The 24,925-nt window shown below is 37.8% G+C and overlaps 1 long non-coding RNA gene across 1 annotated transcript in view; it reads right to left on the reverse strand.

The window, feature by feature from the left end:
- LOC129146898 (uncharacterized) overlaps window positions 1-24,925 on the reverse strand; it is a 184,196-nt gene that overhangs the window by 44,500 nt on the left and 114,771 nt on the right. Inside the window, exon 3 of the long non-coding RNA XR_008554258.1 lies at window positions 3,333-3,389. This is a non-coding gene — a long non-coding RNA (uncharacterized LOC129146898). The remainder of the gene's footprint in view (window positions 1-3,332; window positions 3,390-24,925) is intronic.

A 24,925-nucleotide genomic window follows, 5' to 3' on the forward strand; every position in this document is an offset into this window, starting at 1 on the left:
GCACTGAAAGATGGACCATCTTCCAAGTCAGGGGCAAGAAACCAGCAGAGTTTGGCTGGAGTCTCGTTGGAGGTATTAACAAATCTAAAGATAGAATGTGTCACCCAAAGGGGATGTCTACATGGAAAGAGAAAGTGGGTTGGAGAGGAAGGACTAGCCAAGGGGTGGGGGGGGTGCATGGGTGAGCTTACAGGAACATCCAGTCCTATCTCTTTGGCAGGTCCATCCCCAAAGAATAGCTAAAGGCATGAGCTTAAGAAAGTTTGACACCCGTTGACATTAAAACTCTAACATCCCCTGCTCAGGCTATATACCCAAGCTGCATTATCATTAAGAATTGTCTTCCTTTTTAGTTTCCTACTGGGAGAGAACACATTAGTCAAGGTGACACAAATGTCCAATCTGCTTAGAAGTTCTTATTTCTCATGGCAAATTAATATAGTATGGTTTTGATTCAGAGAGCAGTCTTTTGAGAGTCTGACTGATGTGAATCGGTCCCTGAGAACATGATCCACTCAAGCATGTTGATAAAATCCAGTTTCCAAGCCTGCCAATCAATTTCATGAAAGTGGCACCATCTCAAAATTCCTGAAGCTTAGCATAGAGCCTTTTTCATGGTAGTTTTCCACCAGATTGGGAGCTTTTGGAACCCAGGATCACTGTTTTATTCGTCTGTGTATCACCAACCCTCAGCTTAGTGCTGGGACATTATAGGCAAGGGTGATCATCTAAATATTTACACCCATGTCAGCAGCACTGCCCTTTCTGTAAAATGCTAGTCCTCATCCTGGAGCAAAGCCCTAGGGGCTCCTGTAGTGTCAGATGCAAATCTTGTGAGTACTTGGTCTTAGGGAATTTAGGGGTGCTGGGGAAGGGATTCATATATCTGGGGCAGAGGGGGTCACTGGGAAAGCTCAGGAGAATGTCCTTTTACCAGTGAATACAGAAATATTTTATTATTTTAAAAACTAGTAGACACAGCTATCTATACTGGTATGGAACAGTTGAGTGTACATGAACATAAGCTTCATTTGTAGGTAGTAAGTATTTGTAGATTAAGTTACTACCCCTCTCTAAAGCATCTTGCCCAGGGCTGATGACACTCCATTTTCTGCCCACCCACAGCAGATGCCAAAGACTTCCTTTCCCAGAGCATCTTGACCTCAGAGCATACAGAGAGTGACTAATGTGGTCTTAGCATTAGATCACATATCCTTGGGAGCTCGCTCAGTCTGGTGGCTGAGACTGGAGGGGCAAGAAGGGAAAGGAAAATGGTCTCCTCAGAGGATTAAGAATACAAAGCATAGGCCTACTTGAGCTTTATTTTAAAAAGAGGTTACAAAAGCCTCATATCTTTTGCAACTGTGAAATTCCCTGGGCAAAAACACTGTTCTTTGCATAGTATTCAAAAGCTGTGTTCTCATACGAAAGCAAAAAAATCCATGAGTTTAATATTTGTGGCAAGGCCGCCACAAATCTCCTGATCAGAGGAGAATAAAGCTTCTGATCCCCTTGTAAGTGGAATCTACTGTGATTTCCTGACAAAGCAACTGTCTAAGAACTGCCTCTTTAGCATTCTGTTCGAACCCTCTCCTACATTTGATATTCTGCAACAAGTGATTGCTGGGGGATGTCACTGGATGAGAACACTGAAAAAAACACTTGTTTACCATGTCATTCCTGCTTTGTCATTCTGGTGATGACTTGTCCATTTCCTTCTTTAGGGCACTTTAAAGGGACATGTGCAACCAATGAAATAGAGAGATCTAAAGAGTTCTTTGTGGTTGTGTTGTTACAGTTTAGTATGAAAATATGTCCCTTCGAAGTTCATTGTTCTGTCCAAAGCTTTGGCTTTTCAGACCTTTTCCCCAGCTCCCTTCTTGTTCCCACCCCATCACTCCCCAGTCCCAGCCTTCCTAAATTTTGGAGAACTGTCCCATATGTTATTGAGAAATCTAGTCTAGACATGTATTTAGAAAAGGTTGCTGTTCCTTCTAAAATAGTTCATACTTCCACTAATACAGAGATACTTTCACTATTCCTGGGTAGTGATTGCTAATGCTGGAGATGGCTACACAGATGGAGGACACCAATCATGTTACAGTGCAAAGATCTATTTAGAGCGACTCTGAAGATGGGATACACCGGCAAGACATTTATTTCCAAGTTACTGTTTTGGTGCCATCTTCCAGCACCTCAGAAAGCTCTCGGCTGAGATAGAAACAGAAAGAGTTTCATTATCCAAAAGGAAAAATCTATTATATCTTGTGAGCCCACAGAGACCAGCACACGAACTGGATTGCCAGTGTACTCTCGTGCCAGCTGGTTCAATGGGCAGAAGTGAGAATGTTAATAAACACGCTAATGAAAGGAAGTTGTTGGATAGTAATTAACATATGCCATTAGTATCTGTCCCTTTGGCCAGACACTGCAGACAGGCTGAAACCATACATACAAATGAGTAGGTCTGCAAGGGCTGCGTGGGGAAGAAAAGGGGACAGTGTCATTGTGAGCTGCTGGTGCTGTCAGCAGCTTTAAATCACAGGCCGCTTAGTAACAAAAACAGGGGAGGCTTTTGTTTTCTGGAAAAATCATGTGACTGAAAATTTTTTAATTTTAACATTTTTTTCATTCTGCTTACTTTTCTTTTACCTCAAAACATGCTGTTTATAATTCCTCCCCCCCCCTTTTTTTTAAGAAAACACTGACTTAGCTTTTTTCCCCTAACTCAGTGAGTGCAGAACTACATCTTAGGGCTTTTTGTTTTTAAACCACAATTTCCTAATCTCTCAGAGAAGAGAGGTGATTATATGGGTCTCAGGGATACCCTGGTGATCACAGTTCTTAAGACTTATATGATCCTTTTCTGGTTGACCTAAAGTGGCTTATATACCAGCCACTCCAAATGCTGCCTCTCACAGTGGGAAGTCAGAACTGGAAACACAGATGCAAGTCAGCTTCAATAGCCTCTTTTTACCAAGGGGAAACTGAGGTCCAAAAAGGTAAACTAATGTTCCCTAAATCACAGACCTGGTCTACTGACCATCAGTCATGCGTTTTCCATCCACAGTCCCAAAAGTGTTATCTGCTCTTTGACCATGACTCAGGATGGCCAGTCCCCTACTACTTTGGGGGGTGAGGTGGGGAAGAGCATTGAAAAGATACCAAACCACATTTGGATTCTTCCTTTGCATGTGTTAATTTGCTGAGAGTATACACATTCAGAGGAGAAACTCAACATTTCAGAAGGAACTCCATGCACTTTTGGTAGCAGTTTCTAGATGATTTCCTCATTGTTAGCATCAGTGAATAGCACTTGGAACCTAACTTACGTGATGTTGTGCTTGGAATGAAGGTATCATTCAAAGGAATACTTCCATGATTCTCATCTGTAGAGAAAAAAAACTTTTATTTTTGTGAAATTTTAGACTTAACAAAAAAGAAATAGGGGCCACCTTGGTGGTGCAGGGGTTAAAATCTCAGTGCTATCAAGCTATTGCCAGCCCCTCTGGCCTGATTTCATCCAGGGCCAGGGAGGTGACCCACAAAGCACAGGAGACATCGCCTGTCTCACCCACTGCTTCCCTCAGCAGTGTATTTCAATGGATCTACCTGTTCTGCTCTCCACTCTGTCTCTGGTGAATCCTCTCACCCCCTGCACCTTTGGCCTATACCCCAGCTCTGGTATGCTGCTATAAATAAAAACAAATCTTTAAAAAAATTAAGAAATAGTGTTGATAACAATACTATTAACTAAACTATAGACTTTTAATTGGATTTTCCCAGTTTTTCCATTAATGTCCTTTTTCTACAGGATGCCCCATTGCATTTAGTTGTCATGTCTCCTAAGAACAATATAGAGCTGAAATGCCCTTCACAATGTGTCATATCAGGGAATAAATAATATTTGTGTCTTAAGTACGGGTGATGTTAATATTGATCATGTTAGGGTGATATCTGCCAGATTTCTCTGAAATCCCTTTTCTCCTTAAATTTGTACACATTGATTTTAGCTTTCATAAGTGGTTATTGCCTGTTGCAATTATTATAGTGTTCAAATGAGTCTATGATTTTCTTCCTTCCCTCTACATTCATTAATTTGAATTCTTCTGGAAGAAAGAATTGTCCATCCTCTTCCATTCATTAATTTATAACACTATTGACTCATGGATATTTATTTTATTCTTTGCATTATAATCCAATATTATTGTTGTTTATATATGGCTCAAATTGTTCCTTCTTTGGCCATTTCTAGTTTCAACACTCTCCCCTCCTGATTTTTTAGCAGTTTCTTATTTTGTAGTACCACAACATGCTTGAGACACATTTCATATTTTCTTTGTCCCAGTCCTGGAATCAACCACTTCTCTTAGGAACTCTCAATCATTTTACTGGAAAATGGTATTTACTAACCAAGTTCTGGGTGGTATGTGAGCTTATCTACAGGGATGACTGTTTTTAGGTGACTGAACAGATAGGAAAACAAGGTATATCTATCTATCTATCTATCCATCTATCTATAATATATATGATATATATATATATGTATCAACCTATGGGTAGAGACAAGGATATTTTTACCTCTGTATTTAGCTAACTCAGTGGTTCTCAACCTGGAGCTATTCTACCCTCTCTCCACATATATTCAGCATTGTCTGCAGATACATCAGAGGAGATAGAATCTAGTGGGTAAAAGCCAGAGATGCTGTTAAAACATCCTATAGTGCACAGGACAGGCCAAACAACAAAGAATTGTCCTACTTCAAATGTCAAATGTGGGCCTCCCTGGTGGCACGGGGGTTGAGCACAGTGCTGTGAAACTGCCTGCAGCCTCTGGAGCGCGGGTTCAATCCCGGCCAGCGAGATACCCACATGGTGCAGCAGAACTCTCCTGTCTCGCCCACTGCTCCCTTCAGCAGTGTATTTCATTCAATCTGCCTGTTCTGTTCTGTTCCCCGCTCTGTCTCTGGTGAATCCTTGCACCCTCCCACACATATGGGCTGTACCCCAGTTCTTGTATACATGAATAAGTAAATCTTAAAAAAAAAAAAATGTCAAAAGTGCTGATTTGAGAAGCCCTGATCTGTTTTAATATGTATTGCAAACACATGACTTCATATATATACCTCTGAAACAATCCAGCTCCACAGTTTTCATTCTAGAATTTCTCCTTTGCTGTTTTGTAAGTTCTTTCCCAAAAGCAGAAAACCTGACTGTCATCTACAATATATTTACTGATATTTATTCAATACTGGTGTACCGATAAAGTAGTAGTTTCAAATTTGCTAACCCAAACCCCATGAGAGATAAATGTACTCACTAAAATAATGTATAGTTTTTGTGTATGATTCTTTTTGTCTTTAGCTTTACAAGATCCATTCAAAACACTATTTTCCAAAGTACCTAAGTTATCTCCTTTCTTTCTTATCACTGTAAGTGAGATCATAGCATTCATTTGCTATTAGATTCATTTGCCAGTCTGCATTAAATCTTGGACCTCTAAACATCTGGCTGATTTTTTTTCAACCTGAACAGAGTAAAACTCATTCTTTGAATTAAGATAAAATTCATATAGTTCCATGGATTTTCAGAAATGCTGAGGCATGTATCCACCATTACAGTAAGTTACAGGACAGTTACAGCACCCCTAAATTCCCTTTGTGCTGCCCTGTTGTAGTTACTCCCTCTCCCATTCACTGTTATAGTTTTTCCTTCTTGGAAATGTCATAGCTAGCTTCTTTCACTAAGCAAAAGTTATTTAAGATTTATCCATGTATGCATCAATAATTTGGTCCTTTTTATTACCAAGTGGTATCCTGTAGTATAGACATGTCACAGTTTATATATTTATCAGCTGAAGGATATCTGAACTGTCTGCAGTTTGAATAAAACTGCTAAAAAACAGCCATGTATAGATTTGTGGAGGCTTAAGTTTTCAGTTCACTAGGGTAAATATTTAGGAGTGGCTTTACTGAATTGCATAGTAAGTACATATTTCACTTTGTAAGAAACTAGCAAACTATTTCCCAAGTGGCTGTATGTTGTGAATTCCCACCAATAAAGTATGAGAATTCACCCTTATCAGCAGTTGGTGTCTTCATTCTCTTTTCTTCTTCTCTTTAACCATTCTAAAAGTATATAGTACTAAATGCTGTGATTTCATTGTGTGTGTCTCAAATGTTCATTGTTGACCATCTTTCCACATGCTAATTTGCCACCTGAATGTCTTCTTTGGTGAAGTGTCTATTCCAGCATTTTGCCTGTCCCTTCTCTTCTCATTTTAAGAAACTTGTCCCATTTTTATGGACATAAAACTCTCACTCCCCACTCCTGTTTCTGAAATGCCCTCTTATGAGGACTTCCCTCCGTCTACTCTTCCCCCATTATAATCACAGATTCTTCTGGTATTCCCCTGCCCCGAGCAAAAATGGCTTCTTCTATTTTACTTTTTTTTATATACAGATCTTAATTATACTTTCATGTTGATCTAGATCTAGTTTATAAGACTCCCTAGGGAATATGGTTTCAGTACTCAGTCTCCTAGTGACGTGATCCATTATTATTACCAAGAAGTCGTGAAAACTGAACAGACAGGATGTAGCATCCTACAGGGGTTCAGTGTTAAGTGCTGAAATTTCAGTGCAGGTGTCTGAGATACAGTTGGGTGGTATCTGTGTAAGTATGTTGGGGAAGGATGGAATGACATATTTCCACAGGATTCCTGACTTACGGAAGTATTGACCAACCTCACACTCTAGATATAAATTTCATGAATTATAATTAAAATATAACTGAAGGGAGGGGGTGGGAGAAAGCTACCATGTGCCAGAGACTTTGTATTTATTAATTCATTAATCCTCACCAATCAACAAAGTCATTTGACAGATGAGAAAACTGCAACTATGAGAATTACAGAGCTAGTAAACTACAGGGCCTGGGCTACATCCCAGGGCTATCTGATTCCACAACTTTCGTTCTTTCCACAGTACTATTTTAGTGTCTCAGGATTTGATTTACACATAATATTGGAAGTACTATTTTAAGAAGGTGGTAGTTTAGAGACTCACAGAGACTCTGAGAGGTGGGAGTCTGCTATGATGGGCTCAGGAAAGACAGGACTTATTTCTGGTTCCCACTGATATGCTTTGTATATTTGGAAAAATAACTGAATATGTTTTTGCTTTAGTTTTCCTTTATTGAACAGTTTTGATTGCACATCCCATCAGTAAAAAATTGTTTGAGCCTGCTCATGCATAAAATGTTTCTCTATGAAACTACAGACACATAAAACTCATTAACATATTAAGTATATTTTAAAAATTACAAAAATAGAAATTCCAAAAGGATGAGACAAATATAAAATAACCGTAACTCTGCTCTCACTCATATTTTTAGTTGGGGCCGTGTAATGAATTAGATTGTCCTTATTTTTTACCTCATGTGACAGATGACTAAAAGAGGTATCTGCTCTATCACATTCTTATTTATTTATGCCTGTATGTTGTCCTTAGCTTTACTCTCTGATTCCATTAGAGAAATATCTTCATGATATTTTATCAAGTTTAGATTATAAAACTTATAAAAGCAATCTGCCATACATAAATTGCAATGTGTTCAAAAACTCTAAAAATAAGTAAGTTATGATGATGCTATTAACCTCCCAAACTACAGGATTGCTTCAGGTTTTCTTCTCTGTCTTTCAGAGCACCTGATGTTCTGACATGTGAGCTGAGAGAGGAGACCAGTGCTAACCCATTTATTAAATAGTATTAAAGCTTAATTTTGGTTTTATTTTAAATTTTTAAAAACTCTATGCTGAAATATTTTCTTATTGCGATCCAAAAGATTGTCTTTCGTGTCTACTAGATACAAATACTTCATTTTAGAGACCACTGATCTAAAAAATGAGTATATGTTTTCCCCAAATCAGGAAAATCTAGGTATAAATTCCATTACATTTTGTTGAATTATTGAGTAAAAAGGTTAAAATGTCTTTAAGAAAATTATTGCATCTCTGAACTAATCTTGCTGCAGGAATTGAAAGAACCTAGCAGTGTGTCTGATAGTAACCAAAGCATAGAATCTAATTATGTGGCATTTCTGAAGTCAACCTGCTTCCTGATGTACCTTTAACATTGTGGTCAGTCCTAGGACAGATAAAGGAGGCTATTTTGATGGCGCGACTACTGGTCAAGGAACTTCGATGAGTCTAAGAGCTATTCTAAGTATTCTTTGAATTCTTTTTCCTATCCCAGGATATCTGAGTCATTTTTAAAAATCAACTTGCTCTAGAACAAGCTGGACTCAGATCTCCCAGATGGAGAGCAATCCTAGACTGGCCCGGATAAGACCAGCCAAGGCCTGCTCCCAGGAGCAGTCCTTTGGCAAGCCTGAGTTCCAACCCCCAACCCAAGAGTTTTGGATGGAAATGAGTCAACTTCAGGAATGCAGTTAATTTTACATTTAGTCCCAAGTTAGTCACCACAGCAAACAGCAGTAGAACCATGAAGCTTATTCCATCGCCTCTGAGCTGCAACGTGACAAGGGGAAGGACCAGGCCAGCCTAAGTTAAATAAGGAGCCCTTGAAGCAGGCAAGTCCCAAACACCGCTTCAAGACCTGACCTACTTTAGTGCTACCGAAGAAAAATGCTGCCTGGTTTTATTGGGAGGTTCTCTCAGTTGTAGCTGGAAAAAAAAAATTGTCCCAAATTAGAAGTAAAAGATGAGAATGAACTGAGATGAAAGGAACTGAAATTTAAAATACTTCAAGAAATCTTGGAGTTAACAGAAAGAGTATTAAAATGTAAATGAACGGGAAGAAAAGAAGTTTCCAGTCTCTAACATATAGTTCTAGTCTACTAGACTTCTACAGCTAAGATGAGCCAGTCAATAATCATATTCCTTCCACTGGGGGGCAAAAATTATATAGTACTTGCTTTAGGGGATAGGAAATTCTTGCGCATCTTTTCATTAAAAAATTAACAGAACATAATAAAAATCTCCCTTCTTCCAACCCACCCCTCCAGCCATTCAATTCCTCTCCAATGCAGAGGATGCTGGGACAAATCATCTTTATTGGCCAACAAATATGTGACTTAAGGGTGAGTTGGTCTGTCTTACGGGTAAGGGCAGTAATCCAAGAACAAGTTCCAGTAAAATGGAAAAGTTGTTAAAGAAGCTTTTTTGTAAAAGAGAATTCTTCCATGTAGTCATAATATAACATCACCAATAGCTTATCTTCGATATGAAGCTCAAGGAAAAACCACAGATGTTATCAGTACTCAGGAGAAAAACATTTGGGCAGAATGGGACGCAATTACACATCTTACCTTCTTTCGACTTTTTAGAGGATGTTTGGAGGCTCTAGACTTTGAGAATCTTCCTGTAAGTGTCTGAGTTGGGGTTTGGCATCTGGCTTGACCTTAATTGCCCAGGCACAGCTGGCCCTAATTATTATGAAATCACACTTTTCTTGGCACTGGGGTGTTCCAAACCATTTGGTGTAAAACCTAGTCATGTCCCATGAATCTTTCCTTTCTTCTGATAACATTTTAGATTCTTCCAGCCATCTGACTCTTGGCTTTATGGAAGAAGCTCTTCCATCCCTGTCATAACTCTGGTCCCAGTTTCCAAAAGGAACCCAAGAAATGATCAGTCATAATTTGAGTGACTGTCAGCTTATCTCCTTTCCCAGAGAGGTAGGCAAGAACTAAGGCAGTATTTGCTGCCTTAGCATATTTTATACGCTTTCTCTCACTCAACAGTTGATGCTTACCCACCCCTCTTAGATTTTAAATTTAACAAATATCATATCATGGAGCTAACATCTTATGACTGTTTCATATGCATCCTGGTCTCAACCATTCCAGAAACCATCTTTAACTTTTTAAAGGGGTGGAGGAGGAGGATTTACTAGTCAAAAATGTACAAATATACCTTTATAAATGAGTAGAGTTGTTCAAGTGTCACAGGGAGCTTCCAGCCTTTAATAAAACCCTGTAATGTTTCCATGCTATAGTCATTCAAACTACCATCCCCACAGTAATTCACTTTACTTTGAATAATAAATACATGTGGTTTAAGCTGTCTGTGTATTATGACAACAAACAAATGGCAATGAAAAATGGTATCATGGCCTCCCCAGTGGCACAGCGGTTCAGCACTGGGTTGCAAAGCTGCCGCAGCCTCTGCAGCGCCAGTTCGATCCCCGGCTGCTCCCCTGCCACCAGAGGAGGGTCCCACATGGCGCGCAGACCTCTCCTGACGCCCGCTGCTCCCCTCAGCAGTGTACTTCGGTCCTTCTGCCTGCTCTGCTCCCCGCTCTGGCCTTGGTGAATTCTCTCACCCTCCCGCACTTCTGACTGTACCCAGTGCTTGTATAAATAAATAAATAAATAAATCTTTAAAAAAAAAAAAAAGAAAGAAAGAAAAATGGTATCATTTCTTTCTATCAATTCATAGCCCGTGGGAGCCTAAAAGTTTTCCAGACTGGTCTTTTCCAAAGTTCCATTGTTTGCATAACACCTTTATACCTTTTCCATGGAATTTAAAAATTTGATCCAAATCATGTTGTATATAGTTAAGGGCCAACTAGTTCTAGGATATTTGCTACCAAAAAATGAAGCTGTTCTATCCCTTGAAGTTACTCCTTTCAGTACCTGGCAAATATTATAGTCATATTTACCTTCAAATCTTTATTTAAACAATGTTCTGATAGTTCTACTTGATATTTTTCTTTTTTCATTAACTATTGACTTCCTACTGTGATGATTCAAATTAAGCTTGAGTTCAAAATTCCCTACACAATTCCTATCCCCATTCTCATCGCTCCCTATTCTTCCAACATAGACAGTTGGGTAAAATTGATACTCAGTTGACTTTAATGATTAAAATATCGTTGAGGGGCCTCCCTGATGGCACATGCGATTGCAGTGCCGTTTCGATCCCTGCCGGCCTCAGAGCAACCCACAAGGCTAGCAGACCTCTCCTGTCACGCCCACTGCGCCCTCAACAGTGTATTTCAGTCAGTCTGCCTGTTCTGTTCCCCACTCTGTCTCTGGTGAATCCTCTTCCGTGCCTCTGGCCTGTACCCCAGTTCTTGTATAAATAAATCTTTTTTTAAAAAAATAAACTATCGTTGACATTTGAGCCATGTAGTGACCTATAATGACTTTTCCTTTTCTACACAGCTATTTGTATTCCTTGGAAAACACGTTGCGAGTTAATAATAATAATACTATGGTTTGACAAGATTTTTAAAATAGTTTTCACTAATGTATTTCCAAACTTTCCCTTCATTGCTTAAATCTTCTGCCAGCATTCATACTCTTGGTATCCCAACATGGAAAGGCAGATTTCTAGCTGTGAGGTGTAGTGGAGGGTATCCCACTGGTTCCGAAACAGACTTTTAAACACATTTATTCTGTTTTTAACTTTACCTCCCCACCTCTACTTCCAGAGATAACTGATGCTACAAATTCCTAGACCACTCAGAGGTTTTAAAGTGCAAATAAAGTTGCTTCACCCACTGGGGAAAGATTCTGTTTTTTTGAGTCTGCTGCTCAGTTATCCCAGAATCCTTTATTTCTAGGTCCTAAAATTTTGTTGCTATGTTATTTCTCTCACTTTATTTGTACTATTATGTGCAAATTATGTGCTATTGTGTATACTTTAAAGCAAATCCTTCTAAATCGAAAATACTTTTGGCTTTTGCCCTATCTTAATAATTGTTTGAACTATCGTTTAGATAATATTTTTATTTATGCTGACTTAATTTTTATATTTTAACTCATCCTAATCAATAATATTCATGAAATTATGGTTATATTTTCTAAAATAGTTTTATTTTCTAGAACACATTCATATACATTAAGTAGGAAAAAATCTGGAATATCAGCAGTGGTATGCACTCTACTTAGGAAAACACTGGTCTAAAGTGCAGAGGTTTGGGGGAGGGTACATGGCTTTGATTGAGGTCTAGCAAATGGCAAAACTAGGACATTCTTTGGATATTCTGATCCCCTCCTTGTTCTTTACCACTAAACCAACCTAGCTGGGCCTCTATCTAGATGCTCTCATTAACTGTGTATCTTACTTCTCTATGTTATCCACTCCCACTTAACATGTTATACCACTATCAATTATCCAGCCCATAAGTAACAGAACTTGCTAAAGTCATAGTTCCAAATAAGAGCCACTTGTAGTCCTGAATAGGGAGATACATTGGTGGAAAAATCAATGAGGTCAGTATTATTTTCTACTCATCTGACAAGAATGGTTAGTTATTAAATAAGTTTTCCATTGTGGTTTCCAAAAGTCTTTTTCATTCCACAATGAATAAGGAAGGGCACCAGAAACATGTATGCTCTTTTCTTTGCTATGTACTTGGGATCTCTGCCACAAAAACCTTACATATTTTCTCCAACAGAAGGTAGTACAGTTTATAAGTGGCAGAATCAGTTTGTAAACACGATTTTCCCCAAACCCATCATTTAAATAGAAATGGCCCAAAGCCAGCATTACTTCAAACATAGGAATTCTCACATAGTTTATCCTCACCAACAAATTCCACAGTACCAAATTTAGCTTGGTGAGACCAGCATGATGCTGAAAATACTTCCTGTGCTGTTACTTGGCAATGTTTAATAAAAGAGGAGCAGATGTTGAACTCCAGAGACAGGTTAAATTTTGAGATTACAAATGTCTTTATAACTAATTAAAGCCAGAATGAAAGACACAAATTTGAGAATGACAAAATCATTGAACTAGCACTATAGAGTTTGTTTTAACAGAACTTGATCAGTATATATTTTGGACCCCTGGAAGGTACAAATTATACATTTTAACTTAAAACAGTCTAAATAACATTATTCTACTTTATGTATAGTGAAGAAAAAAGTATAGAATCTAAGAATCAATCAACAGTATACTTCTATTTCTTCCTTCTTGTCTTTGTGCTAATTTCATGCATTTTGTTCTGACATCCAAAACCACAGTACACTGTGATTATTTTGCTTTAAACAGTCAACCATCTTTTAAAGAAACTATGCACATATTTGCCATTTTGGCACTCTTCAATCATTTATGTCGAGTCTTTTCTTGTGTGGTAGCCTATCTAAATAATTTTCATAGAGATTTCTTATAGTAAAATATTTCTAGTGATAAAATCTCACCTTTGTTTGAAATGTCTTTTATTTTTGGAGCATGTTCACTGGATATTAAATTTAAGATTGACAGTTTATCTTTCATCACTTTAAAGATACAACTCTGCTGTCTTCTGGATTACATAGTTTCTGACAAGAAATCTGCTATTGTCATTTTTGCTCCCAGTTATGTAACATGCTCCATTTCCTCTGGCTGTTTTTAAGATTTTCTTTATCACTGATTTTCAATAATTTGATTATGATATGGTTTTCTTAATGTTGGTATTTGTTGAACTGTCAGCTTAAAGTTTTCATTAAAATTACAACATTTTTATATTCATTATTTCTTCAAATATTTTCTCCCCCAACCCATACAATTTTTTCTTTTTTTTTAAATAATATGTTAATGTAATTTTTCATTTTTTGAGGAAACTTCATACTGTTTTCCATAATGGTTGCACCAATTTACATTCCTAACGATAGTGCACAAGGGTTCCTTTTTCTCCACATTCTAACTAACCCTTGTTATTGCCTGTCTTTTTTATCATTATTAATGACATATCATTATTTAACATCCTTGTTTGCTTTTTCACAATGTTGGATTTCTCCCCTCAGGTATAGTCATCATAGTTTTCCCACCACCAAAGCATCCATAGTTCTCCACCATTGCCCATTGTACTCTCCTGCCACCATCACCCCCATTTTCTCCCCTCCTCCTCTCATTTTCCCTCTCTCTCCTCTCCTGGATACCTTAGATCTATGGTCAGTTTTCAAGAGTTGGTTTAAAAAAATTGTCTTTCTCTGATTTTTGTTTGGTTTCTCTATACATGAAACCATCCAATATTTATCTTTCTCCTTCTGACTCACTTCACTTAGAATAATCCCTTCCAATTCCATCCATGTTGCCACAAATGGCATGAGTTTATCTTTTTTGATCATTGAGTAAGTATATGATTGTGTATGTGTGTACCTTTTTTTAAAATCCACTTACATGTTTTGGGGCATTTAGGTTGCTGCCATATCTTGGCTATTGTAAATAGTGCTGCTATAAACATAGGAGTGCAGGTTTCCTTTCAGATCAGTGTTTTTGTGTTATTTGGTTAGATGCCTAGAAATGGAATTACTGGGTCATACAGTATTTCAACTTTTAGTCTTTTGAGGAAACTCCACACTTCTTTCCATAAAGACTGGATCAGTGTACATTCCCACCAACAGTGTAAGAACCTTCAATTTTTTCTACATCCTTGCCAGCACTTGCTGTTTCTGATCTTTTTTTTTTTTTTTTTTTTTTTTTGATAAGGGCCTTTTTTTTTTTTTTTTTTTTTTTTTTTTTTTTTTTTCTTTTTTTTTAATTTAAATTTTATTTTTATATTCCCCTTACAATTACAACCCCCTTATTTTGACCCCAAGCCCTCCTTCCCCACCCTTCACCCCCCATAGAGTGTCTCTGGTTCATAGTTGTTTGGTGATTTTGATTTTCACTTTCTTATAGTTATTCTTTTTCCTGGTCCCTTATTTAAGTTTTCTATATTCCTGCTATGAGTAAGACCATCCGGTATTTTTCTTTTTCTTTCTGGCTTATTTCGCTGAGCATGATCCCTTCCAGCTCCATCCATGTTGCTGCAAATTGCATGTGTTTTATCTTTTTGAATGCTGAGTAATATTCCATGGTGTTATGTACCACATCGTCTTGATCCAGTCATCTATTTTTTTTTTTTTTTAAATATTAAATTTTATTTTTATATTCCCCATACAATTGCAAACGCCCCATTCTGACCCCAATCCTTCCCCTCCTGCCCCCACCCCCCAAAAAGTGTCTCTGGTTCATAGTTTGTTGTTGATTTTGATTTTCACTTTCTTATATTCATTTTCCTGGTCCCTTATTTAGTTTTCTAGATTCCTGCTATGAGTGAGACCATCCGGTATTTTTCTTTTTCTTTTTGGCTTATTTCGCTGAGCATGATCCCTTCCAGCGCCATCCATGTTGCTGCAAATTGCATGTGTTTATCTTTTTTGAATGCTGAGTAATATTCCATGGTATATATGTACCACATCTTCTTGATCCAGTCATCTATTTTTGGGCATTTGGGTTGTTTCCAAGCTTAGCTATTGTAAACAGTGCTGCTATAAACATAGGGGTGCAGGTGTTCTTTGGAATTGATGTTTCTGTGTCCTTTGGGTAAATACCTAGGAGTGGAATTGCTGGATCATATGGAAGCTCTATGTTTAGTAGGTCCAGAAATCTCCACACAGCTCTCCATAGTGGTTGGACCAGTTTGCACTCCCACCAACAGTGCACAAGAGTTCCTTTTTCTCCACATCCTCGCCAACATTTGTTGTTGCTAGTTTTTTTAATATGTGCCATTCTCACTGGTGTGAGATGGTATCTCATGGTAGTTTTGATTTGCATTTCCCTGATGACAAGTGATGTTGAACATTTTTTCATATGTCTGTTGGCCATTTGCATTTCCTCTTCAGAGAAGTTTCTTTTTAGCTCTTCTGCCCATTTTTTTGACTGGATTATTTTCTTTGTTGTTGCTGAGTCTCATCAGCTCTTTGCAGATTTTTGTGATCAGTCCTTTATCATTAGTGTTGGGTGCAAAAATGTTCTCCCAGTTGGTGGGGTTTCTCTTTGTTTTTGTTATTGTCTCTTTTGCTGTGCAGAAGCTCTTTAATTTGATGTAGTCCCAGCTGTTTATCTTTCTCTTCACTATCACTGCTTTGGGTGATGTGTCTGTAAAGATGTCTTTGATGTGCAAATCCCGTAGTGTTTCGCCTATATTTCTTCTATGTATTTTATGGTTTCAGGTCTTATGTCTAGTTCTTTAATCCATTTTGAGTTGATTTTTGTGTATGGTGTGAGGTAGTGGTCAAGCTTCATTCTTTTGCATGTAGCGACCCAGTTTTCCCAGCACCATTTATTGAACAGACTTTCTTTGCTCCAATGCATAGTCTTTGCTCCTTTGTCAAAGATTAGTTGACCATAAATCTGTGGGTTTATTTCTGGATTTTCTATTCGATTCCATTGGTCTGTATGTCTGTTCTTGTTCCAATACCATGCAGTTTTGATGATTATGGCTTTGTAGTATAGTTTGAAGTCTGGGAGTGTGATGCCTCCATTTCCTTCTTTTTTTTTCAGGAGAGCTTTGGCTATTCGGGTTTTTGGTGATTCCATATGAATTTCATCAATAATTGTTCTATTTCTTTGAAGAATGCCATTGAGATTTGATTGGAATAGCATTGAATCTGTATATTGCTTTTGGTAGGATGGCCATTTTAATAATGTTTATTCTTCCAATCCATGAGCAGGGGATGTCTTTCCATTTCTTTGTGTCTTCTTCTATTTCTTTTAACAGTGTTTTTATAGTTTTCTTTGTATAGGTCCTTTACCTCTTTTGTTAGATTTATTCCCAATATTTGATTTTTTTTGTTTCGATAATAAAAGGGGTGGTTTTTTTTGATTTTCTTCTTCTTCAGATTTATTGTTTGTGTATAGGAAGGCTACTGACTTTTGCGTGTTGATTTTGTATCCTGCCACTTTACTGAATTGATTGATGAGTTGAATTAGTTTTCTGTGGAGATTTTGGGGTTCTCTATGTATATTATCATATCATCTGCAAATAGTGATAGTTTGACTTCTTCTTTTCCTATTTGGATTCCTTGGATGTCTTTCTCTTGTCTTATTGCTCTGGCTAGGACTTCCAGTATTATATGAAAAGCAGTGGTGAGAGTGGACATCCTTGTCTTGTTCCAGATCTTAATGGAATTGCTTTCAGCTTTTCACCATTGAGAATGATACTGGCTGTTGGTTTGTCATAGATGGCCTTTATGATGTTGAGGTATGTTCCTTGTATCCCAAGAATTTCAAGGGCTTTTATCATGAATGGGTGTTGCACTTTGTCGAAAGCTTTCTCAGCATCTATTGATATTATCATATGGTTTTTTATATTTCTTTTTGTTGATGTGTTGGATAACGTTGATTGATTTTCGGATGTTAAACCATCCTTGTGCCCCTGGAATGAATCCAACTTGGTCGTGGTGAATTATCTTATGGATACATTGTTGGATTCTGATAGCTAAAATTTTATTGAGGATTTTTGCATCAGTGTTCATTAGGGAGATTGGCCTATAGTTTTCCTTTTTTGTGTTGTCCTTATTCGGTTTTTGGTATTAGTGTAATATTGGCTTCATAGAACGTGTTTGGTATTGTCCCTTCCTTCTCAATTTTTTGGAAGAGTTTGTGAAGGATAGGCACTAATTCGTCTCTGAATGTTTGGTAGAATTCATTTGTAAATCCATCAGATCCTGGGCTTTTGTTTTTGGGGAGGTTTTAATTACCATTCAATTTCGCTGCTTGTAATTGGTCTGTTTAGGTGTTCTATTTCTTCTTTATCTAGCTTTGGGTGATTGTAGAGTTGTAGGAATTTGTCCATCTCCTCTAGATTGTTGAACTTGTTTCCATATAACTGTTCATAGTAGTTACTGATTATTCTTTTGATTTCTGCTGTGTCCGTTGTGATTTCTCCTCTTTCATTTATGATTCTGTGTATTTGTGCTTTCCTCCCTTTTTTCCTTTGTGAGCCTGGCTAGGGGTTTGTCTATTTTATTTATTTTTTCAAAGAACCAGCTCTTGGTTTCATTGATCTTTTGGATTGTTTTTTTAGTTTCAATTTCATTTATTTCTGCTTTGGTTTTTATTATTTCTTTTCTTCTACTGGTTCTGGGGTTTTTTTGTTGTTCTTTTTCTAGATCTTTGAGCTTCGAGATTAGGTTGTTTCTTTGAGTTCTTTCTTGTTTTTTGATGTGAGCTTCTATTGCTATATATTTTCCTCTTATTACTGCTTTTGCTGCATCCCATACATTTAGGATATTGGTGTCCTCCTTGTCATTCAATTCAAAGAATTTTTTAATTTCTTCTTTGATCTCCTCGTTAGTCCAGTGGTCTTCCAGTAGTGTGGCTTTTAATCTCCATGAGGTAGGATAGTTCCTTGCCTTCTTTTTATGATTTATTTCTAGTTTGATGCCTTCGTGGTCAGAAAAGATGGTTGGTATGATTTCAATCTTGGTGTATCTGTTGATGTTTGTCTTGTGCCCCAGTATGTGATCGATCCTGGAGAATGATCCGTGTGCGCTTGAGAAAATGTGTACTCCGTTTTTTTTGGGTTTAGTGTTCTATAGATGTCTGTTAAGCCCAAATGCTCTAGGTCCTTATTTAGAGCTTTAGTTTCTTTACTTATTTTTTGTCTTGTTGATCTATCCATTGTTGATAGTGGTGTGTTGAAGTCTCCCACTACATATGTGTTTTCTCTGATGTCTGTTTTCAGAGAGGACAACAGTTGTCTGATATATTTTGGTGCTCTTTCGTTTGGTGAGTATATGTTAATGAGTGTTATTTCTTCTTGAAGTATTGTCCCCTTAATCATAATGTAGTGACCATTGGGGTCTCTTTTTATTTTTTTGAGTTTGAAGTCTGTTTTATCTGATATAAGTATAGCTGTTCCTGCTTTCTTTTTTGGCCCATTTGCTTGTAGGATTGTTTTCCATCCTTTGACTTTGAGCCTATTTTTATCTTTTGTAGCTAAATGTGTTTCCTGGAGACAGCAAAAGGTTGGGTTTTGTTTCTTAATCCAGGCTGCAACTCTGTGTCTTTTTATTGAAGAGTTTAGTCCATTTACATTTAGAGTTAATATTGATATGTTAGCATCTGTATTTGTTGATAAGGGCCATTCTAACTGGTCATACCATTTTCTTGCCACTTTAGGTATATGTATGTAATACATTTAGATGATACATGTATAGTTCATAAGTCACTAATGCTCTGTTAATTTTTTCAGTCTTTTTTCTCTTTATGTTTCATCATGGAAAGTTTATATTATATTTGCTTCAGTTTTACTCATCTTTCTTTCTGCCATATCTGATTATTAATCCAATCCAATATTTTCATCTCATACAATGTATATTTTTTTATAGGTCCATCCAGGTCTTTTTAATATAATCAATTTATCTTCTCATCATGTTTATGTTTTCCACTATCACTCTTTATCCTGATTATGAGTAATATTTTCCCACTTTTTGCATGCATGGCAATTTTTGACTAGATGTCTGGCACTGTAGTTCTACATTGTTGTTTGCTGGATTTTGTTGTATTCCCTTAAATACTGCAATTTAAGGGAAATAGCACTATTATTTTATTTTATTAGCTCTATTAATTTATTTTATTGTGGATTACGTTACATGGGATCAACTGAGTGCATTCAAGCTTGATTTTAAACTTTGTTGTAGTGTTGACAGCAGTCTTTTGTCTGGGGTTTAGTTAGCCTAAATAAGGAGAGTTTCCCTTCTGAAGACTCTTGTAGAAGGTCTTTCTACTCTGGCTGGTGGGAACACAAACATAAACCAGGAAATGTGTCTACCCTGCTGCTTTTTGGTGATTCTTTCCTCTCATGTGTACATAGATCAGTCAAAGTTTTAAGGTAACCCCTCTGCAAATCTCTGGAGCTTGCTCTCTGAAGCTCAACCCTTTCTGGTACACTGATACAGAAATTCCAGGGGTTTTGACCTCCCTCATCTGGATCTCTAGCTCCTCACTGTAATAAAACTATTGAAGTCTGTTTTCTACCTCCCTGCACTGCAGTCTGGAAACTACCTCCAGAGAGCAAATTGGAGTAATTACAGGATGTACCTCTTCCCGACCGTCCCCTCAAGGCCATAGTTCTATGTTGCCAGTTCTTTTTTATCTGAAAACTATTGCTTCATGTGTTTCATCCAGTTATGTAGTCATTTAAGGCAGGGAGTAAATTCAATTCCTATTATTCCATCTTAGCCAGAAGAAGTAGTCTTTTGTTCTCCTACAATGATATTTGTGAGCCCAATTCCTAGTTACTTTATATTGACCAGAAGAAGCAATATTTTTGTTCTCCTATAATGACTACATATAGTTAGGAAAAAATTTTGGCACTTTCAAATTTTATTCATTTTTACCACTTTCCCTATGAATCTATAGTTTATCACCAAGTTTAAAGATGCATTAATAATGATTGATCATGCTAAAGACTTCACTTCACTTATATTAGCAGCAGAGTCATTTTCTAGTCCCTTTCTTGCCATCTGCTAGATCCCTAAAGAAAGATAGAGTCAAATCTTTGTTGCCCAGGTTTGAGTTTCACCAATTCATTTACATACTTTTTGTATAATGACCAGTGTTATTATGTTTAGATCATCAGATATCATGATTTTCAGGAGTCTAGGTACTGACTATAGTTGTTGGAAATGATATATAAAAGGTGGTTATCCTCAGGACCTTAATCGAAGATGTAGAATGCAAGAACATTCTTGAATGCTCTTTTCTTTCTCCCCTCCCATGTTCTGGAGCCCCTATTTCTTGATTTGAGGCATTCAGTAACTTTCTTGACTCTCAAAAACTCCTTTTAGAAGCTTACATATGACATATCCTGTTCCAAAATTATCTTTTCTTCCTTTTTACAAACCAATCAAATTCAAATTATCATATAGGATTAACCCACTCACTGTAAGAAGCTTGAAGGCAGAAACTAGATCTTATTTTTGGTGTTTCATCAGCCTCTAGATAGTCATATGACAATGAAATCATTAAAACAGAGATTCTCTCTCTGCTTTATTTTTGCCAGCTGTGAAGATAATACAAAGCTACCAATCTTGGTGGCCACCTTTGCTACTAAGGAGGAAGAATGAGAATGAAGGCAACAAAGAAAATGTAGAGAAAAAAAGAGTGAAAAATATTATGATGACATAATATGGGCTTCTGGACTCAGCTGCCTAGATTCACCCTTAGATTTCTTAAGAAACTGTAATTTCCCATTTTTGCCTAAATTAGTTTGAATTGGGTTTCTGTAACTAATGGGTTTAGGCAAACTTTTCTATCAAACAGGGGGTGAAATATAGGGAATGTGGTGAGGCACATGTCAAGATCATTTGTGACATATGGCACATGTCATGATCATTGGTGACATAGCCCCTTTCCCCTCAATCTGCTGCTACCCCTATCTGAGAGGTGGCAAACAGAGCTGATCCTCAGATAGTAGGGACCAGGCAAAATTCAAGCCTGAAGCATTGGTGGGCCAAGGCTGAAACGATGCCAACCTATAGAGTCTTGTCACTTCTAGGTGCTGCCAAATGTAGAGATGGGCAAATGGAGATAGATATTTCATGCTTGTTTGCACACAAACCCAAAGTTCTCTTAGTATGCTTTGACTGCATGTATCTCTGTGGCCCCAAACTGCTGATGACAAGGCAGAATGGTAGCTATTTCACAGTATTTCTATTCTTCAAATCTTTGTGGTAGCTTCATTTTTTTCTACCAGTTAGTCAGCATCTATATGGGTGTCTAGGAGAGGGAAGAACCCCATAGCATCATATTGCAGATAGATTAGTTAGAAAAAAGCATTGCTGCCTTCATTTCCCTGGTTTGGCTTTGGCTTTTCTTTACCAATTGTCCTTTGGCAGAGATGAGGAATTCAGATGAGGTGCTTCTTGGACTTCTTCCAGAAGCATCTCTGATTAAGGCAATTAGGGGAGCCGGAGGACACTCTAGTGAGCCATCTAGTGATGCCAAAGGTCTTCTGGGTCAAGATGCCAATTGTCAGTTCTTCTACTGATGGGTCCCTGGAGAGGGCTCAACGAAACCAAAACACTCGTCCCATTTTTGTTTTTGTTTTTGTTTTTGTTTTTGAGAAGTGTTTCTTTTTTTTTTTATTGAGGTAACATTGCTTTACAACATTGCGTATATAATTTGGATTTATAGCTTCACTTCTCTTCAGATGTATATTACAATGCCTTGTCTACACTCAAAGCACCCATAATCCTCTACCATACCCCACTGGATTCCTTCCTCCCCTTGCTCTTCTCCAACTTCCCCCTATGGTATATTAAGTTTTATAGTCAGATTTCTAAGGCTTGTTTTGGTTTAGAAAAAACATTCTTCCTTTTGTAAAATACTCCAGGATGACACTATGGATGTGTCAATGCAGAATAATATGTGCTTTGCAGTATCAACTCCATTGCCTGGTTGCTCAGATGAATTTGGCAGGCACCACATTACTGACAGGTAGATCATGCCAAAATATGTTTTTAAAGTTTTAATTTAAAATATTGTGGGGAGAATAATAGTAGTAAACATTTTTATGGGCAATCACTAGGTGGTAGGTGTTTTCCTAAGACTGCTTTTCTATTTCCACAACGAAGGTATTATTCCCACGTTACAGATACTTGCTTTTCACCAAACCCTTGGGTAGTCATGATGTAAATTCTAGTGTGACCTCCTTAGAAATCAGCTTGGACCAATTCTGGATCTTTCCCTTTCTGTATGGTACCCTGACTAAGACTAAAGATGTTGAATAACAACAAAACTAGAACTTACAATGTCCAGAAAGATCTTTCTTCATCACAGTGCCTTTTGCTATACCATCCTACCTCCCAGCAGCTAATCCACGTATCACCCTGTAACACACACACACATACTAGAGGCATGGAAGGCTCCTTTCCTATGGAAACTTGTCCTTCAGCTTCTATATTCTTATTGACATTAAAACTCTGAGTAGTGAGCTCTTCATCTCCACACTAGATTGTGTCATCTGGCACTGTTTCACCAAAACTAAACCAGTAACAACCGTCAAAGGACAAAATTTGTGCTAATGTGATAAGACTGGCTAAGAGTCACTTTTCTTTCACTTTCACTGGACCCCTTATTCTCCAACACTGTTCACTTACTTATTTATTGTGATAAAGTATACATAATATAAAATTCACCCTTTTAATCAATTTGACATATACAGTTCAGTGTATAAAGCACATTCGCATTGTTGTACAAGCATCACTAACATCCATCCACTGAACACTTCATCATCCCAGAGACTGCACCCACGAAACAAGAACTATTCACACCCCAAGGCCTCTGGCAATCACCATTCTACTTTCTGTCTCTATGAATTTGACTGCTCAGGTACCTCGTGTGAGTGGACCATGCGGTATTTGTGACTAACTTACATCGCTTAGCATAATGTCCTCGAAGTTTATTTACACTGGAGCATCTGTCAGAATTTCCTTCCCTTTTAAAGCTGAATAACATACCACTGTATGTATACATCACATTTTCTTTATTCTGGATGAAGCTGATTTACTTTAGGTAAATTAACAACTCTAAGAGATAGAAAGCCTTCTTTAATTTGAACTCAATTCTGTTTCTAATCTGTCCCCAAGTGGTAGCTCCACCTGCCACCCCAATAGCCCTCTGCCTGGAGAACTAGGCAAGAGGGTGGCCCATCTTCCCGGACTCCTGGGGGGTAGCACTGCCCACCATACTTACCCTGTAGCACAGAGGATCAATACAACCTTCCAGATGCCAGCCCCTCCTCTCCCAAGCTGAGGTGAACTTTTTCTCCCTCAAAGCAGTGTTAACAAAACTAGGGAGCACAGCAGCTACCAGCCCTGTGAAATACTTGTGGAAGGTTTCCTGAACACACATTTCTGCCTCAGCAAATTATCTCTAAGAACATAGTGGTAATGAAGAGAGATAAAGAAGAGATGCCAAAGTGAGAAACTCAGTTGGTTAGTCCTAACATGCACAGTGCCAATAGCTTGTTCTGGGACTAAAAAGGAGATTTCACCACAAGCTTCTCCCCAGAGGTGGAAGGTACAGATCAAATTGCTTCCCACTCCTGCCCCACCCCGAGGAATGGACTCAGTGACACTGCAGACCTTTCTCTTCCCCGATATCTTTGAGTCAAGGCGCCGTGGTGACCAAGTGGGTCAGATAAAGGACTGCAAAAGCATTGTCCCAATTGCCCAGGGAAGATGTAGCCAACATTCCTAGGTGTGTTTGCAAATATGGTGCAAGAGAGAACAGGTGCAAAGTGAGCAATGCTGGCAAAGCACAGCTACATTTAGAGACCAGTAGTTCCCTTGCCACAGGTCATTTGGTTATATCCCTTCCACTAGAGTAGCACATACATCCTCACAATCAAATGCAGATGGTGAACCCCACACTCAGAACTCTATCCATATGGGTTCTATAATAGGATATTGTTCATCACAATAGAATTCTGCTTTTCCAGGACTTAGTAATCTAGGAGTCTAGAAAATTCAATTCATTTATTTATTACTCACTACTCACTTCTAAAATCTTTGAAAACTGCATTTAATAAATGTCCATTAAATTATTATATCAAAAATCTATATGCAGAAGTCAAGCAACAAAATGGGCTGAAAGAAGAAAAGAATTTATTAGAAGATTTAAACTGAGGAAGTAATACAATTAAGTATGCACTTTAGCACTAAGCTTCCTGGCAATAAAATAGAAAAGATAAAAAAAAAATTAAACCACACATGTCCCATCATTTGATTAATACGAACACAGGGATTCCACCAGGAGTTGTTGCCTTGATAGATTTCAAATAGGGATCATTTACAAAAACTAAATTAATATGACTTTATGGATTCATCTATGTATGTAAATATCTCTGTATGTGTGTGTGTGTGTGTGTGTGTGTGTATAGTATCTGTCCATCATCTATTGTCTCTTTGTGTGTCTGTGGAGTTCAGAGGTAATAAAAAAATCTGTCAGGAAACTTTGCAAGACCTCATCTCTTTCAAGTTATAGGAATAGCTGCTTCTTATGGGAAAGAATCTTGTTGGAAACATGGGAGTAAAGGTAATCCCACATCCCCAGGACACTAACCCCATCCTGCTAAGTAGCTGGACTGACCCCACACAAACCTACTGTTTCATGATCTGGGGCCCTGGGCACTAG

Source organism: Talpa occidentalis, unplaced genomic scaffold (genome assembly GCF_014898055.3).
Source record: "Talpa occidentalis isolate TD23 unplaced genomic scaffold, MPIMG_talOcc4v2.1 talOcc4.5, whole genome shotgun sequence".
Lineage (NCBI taxonomy): Eukaryota > Metazoa > Chordata > Mammalia > Eulipotyphla > Talpidae > Talpa > Talpa occidentalis.